The sequence below is a fragment of the Macaca mulatta genome, chromosome 10, assembly GCF_049350105.2.
Source record: "Macaca mulatta isolate MMU2019108-1 chromosome 10, T2T-MMU8v2.0, whole genome shotgun sequence".
NCBI classification, from domain to species: domain Eukaryota; kingdom Metazoa; phylum Chordata; class Mammalia; order Primates; family Cercopithecidae; genus Macaca; species Macaca mulatta.
The window spans coordinates 90,525,674-90,528,371 of record NC_133415.1 but is presented as its reverse complement, the minus strand read 5'-3'; the positions used below and the strand labels follow the sequence as shown (position 1 = coordinate 90,528,371).

The following is a 2,698-nucleotide window of genomic DNA, read 5'->3' as shown; positions in this document are numbered from 1 at the left end:
CCAGGAAAGGCTTCTTGGAGGAGATGACAGTTAAGCGGGGGTTCGAGGATGAGCAGGTGTTATTTAGACCCCATGTCACAAACTCTCGCCTCCATGGGGGCCTGTGATCAAGGGTCTGTCCACACTGCATGTCCAGATTGGGCCAATACCCCAGCATCTCCTGAACACACTAACTCTGGCTGGCTGTGCTCTTGGCTGGGACGGTGCAGCTGGCCCACTGCTGGGCCTTGCGATAACTCCTAGGCTACTCTGTTGATGAGAGATTCCTGCCAGGGCCAGAGCATCTGGAACACATTCAGCCCCTCATGAGCCAGTTCCTTCAGGAGCTGCCCGGCGGGCACGGAGCCTTGTCCTCCAAGCCCTGCTGGCTGCCTGGAGCGTTGGCAAACGGTCAGGAAGAGGCGGCTGGGAGGGGAGGACGAAGAGAATTCGATTTTCATTTTGCTCTTGGTTCCCTGTTTCCAGTCCAGATGCCTCCAGATCTAATTCCGAATAAATAATTGTACTGAGTAACCCGGGTCCCTTGGTGATTAAGTAAACACGCTGAGGCGGGTGGAAATTGAATTAGTGCGGTGTGCTCAGCCATTATTACCCGCCCCTTCTCATGAATATTAATGAGGGGTTATTAAGAAATGTAAATGCTGCCTCAGGGGGTTGGGAGATGGGGAGGGGGTCAGGGTTAGAGGACAGACCGTTCAGAAGACCGTTCAGAAGGCAGCGTGATTGAAGGCATTTTAAAAATTATGTCAGATCTTTCTCTTCTGCACCGTGGCAATGTTTCCGGATGCTTCATTTCTATTAAAACGAGGGTAAGGGAACAAATTTTAATTCGAGGAAAAAATTAGCATTTTCCAGGCAGCCTTGTCGGCGGCAAGGACATATTTTGCAAGAAAATGGACATTTGGGGCGGGGCGGTGCGAGGTTGAGGGAGCCTGGGCTGATGGACGAGTTCCCTCGGTTCATCTCCAGGCAAGGGAGTAAACAAATTAATCTCTGAGCAGGGAGCAGCCTGGAAGATGATGGAAGCCTGTAGGATCCAGAAGCGTCTTTGCTGGGAAGCCAGGGGGTGTCACCAAGACCTAGGATGGCCTTACTGCTGCTCAGAGAGGCTAAGCACTTGTCTGAGGTCACACAGAGGTGGGTGCTCCGGCTGGGTTTTGTGGGCAAGGTGAACTTTGAGAATGAGGCTGCTTCTCCCAGGCGAGCTCTAGGCAGAGATGCAGCCTCTGCTTCCCCATGTCTCTCACTTGACCTTTAGGCTCCCTGGATAGCTCACCTCTCTTGCTCCAGCTTCTGCCCTCACAGCTGCTTCCTAATCTCTGCTGCCAGGTTCACTTCCCCACTTTCACTACACCTTGTTTCTGCTCCACCGCAGGCTTGAGTGACTCACTATTGCCCCTAGGCTAAAGATCAGACTCCCTCTGACATTCGAGTCCCCCCAGGATCTGACCACATCTCCTTTCCCTGTGTAAGCTTCTGCTGTTCCTTGCAGCTGCAACCAGATGTACCAAAGAAGGACGAGAAGAAAGTGAGAACAAGAGGAATAAAAGAAGGTGAGAAGACAGGGAAAAAGGAGGAAGGAAGAAAAGGAGGGAGAAAGGTAGGGAGAAAGGAAGAGGAAACAAATGTTAAGTACCAAAATATGCCAGATTTGCCAGTCTTTTATAGCGTAATGATGATGGTGATGTGATAATGATGATAATGACAATTGCTGCCATCCAGTGAGTGCTCAGCCTGTGTTAGTCACTGGCTCAGCGCTCCTTCATCCTCCTGCACTGTCCCTAGAAAGCAGGTGTTATCTCCACTTTACAGGGAGTAAAATGATTTGCTCCAGGTCCTACACGTTATAAATGACAGAACCAGCCCGTTGGACATCAAAACCTGTTTTTTTGTTTTTGTTTTTGTTTTGTTTTTGTTTTTGTTTTTTTGAGATGGAGTCTTGCTCTGTCACCCAGGCTGGAGTGCAGTGGTTCAATGTCAGCTCACTGCAAACTCTGCCTCCCAGATTCAAGCGATTCTCCTGCCTCAGCCTCCCGAGTAGATGGGTCTACAGGTGTGAGCCACCATGCCCAGCTAATTTTTGTATTTTTAGTAGAGACGGGGTTTCACCATGTTGGCCAGGTTGGCCTCGAACTTCCGACCTCAGGTGATCTGCCTGCCTCGGCCTCCCAAAGTGCTGGGACTACAGACGTAAGCCACTGCTCTGGGCCCAAAACCTGAATTATTCACTACTGCACCTCCCACCTCATATGGGCAGTTATTATTATCCCTATTTTACAGATGAAGACAAAGAGGCTGGAAGAAATAAACAAGCAGAAGCAAGAGGAATCAAAATTCTCTAAACCAGCCTTATTCCATCTTTATAAGCACCTCTTCCAGAGAATACAGGGAAAATTCACTGAACAACCTCATTCCTGCTTCCTGCAGTGGATGGTGTCAGACAGCCCAAGAGAAACTTACAGGATCTCGGAGACCCAGCCCCGAGTAGTGTCCACCAGATGAAGTCTGCAGGTTGCTGCTGCTGGTTCCCATAGGCCTTCTCGCCCCAGGCCATGAGCCCCAGACCTGCCAAATGAAGCTCAGATATGGGACCCAGGGACTTAGGCCCCTATGCTCTGGAAAGGAAAGAGTGAATATGATCAAATTCATGCATTTTAATGACTTCTTCAGCACGCCTCGCTCCACCCGCTCTAGCTCG

The 2,698-nt window shown here is 50.1% G+C and overlaps 1 long non-coding RNA gene across 1 annotated transcript; it reads left to right on the top strand.

Annotated features, from left to right (window-relative positions):
- Positions 1-629: 629 nt before the first annotated feature.
- Positions 630-1,604, top strand: LOC107000410 (uncharacterized). Its single transcript, XR_001447517.3, has 3 exons — positions 630-809; positions 1,002-1,137; positions 1,493-1,604. It is a non-coding gene; the product is annotated as an uncharacterized LOC107000410 (long non-coding RNA).
- The last annotated feature ends 1,094 nt before the right edge of the window (positions 1,605-2,698 follow it).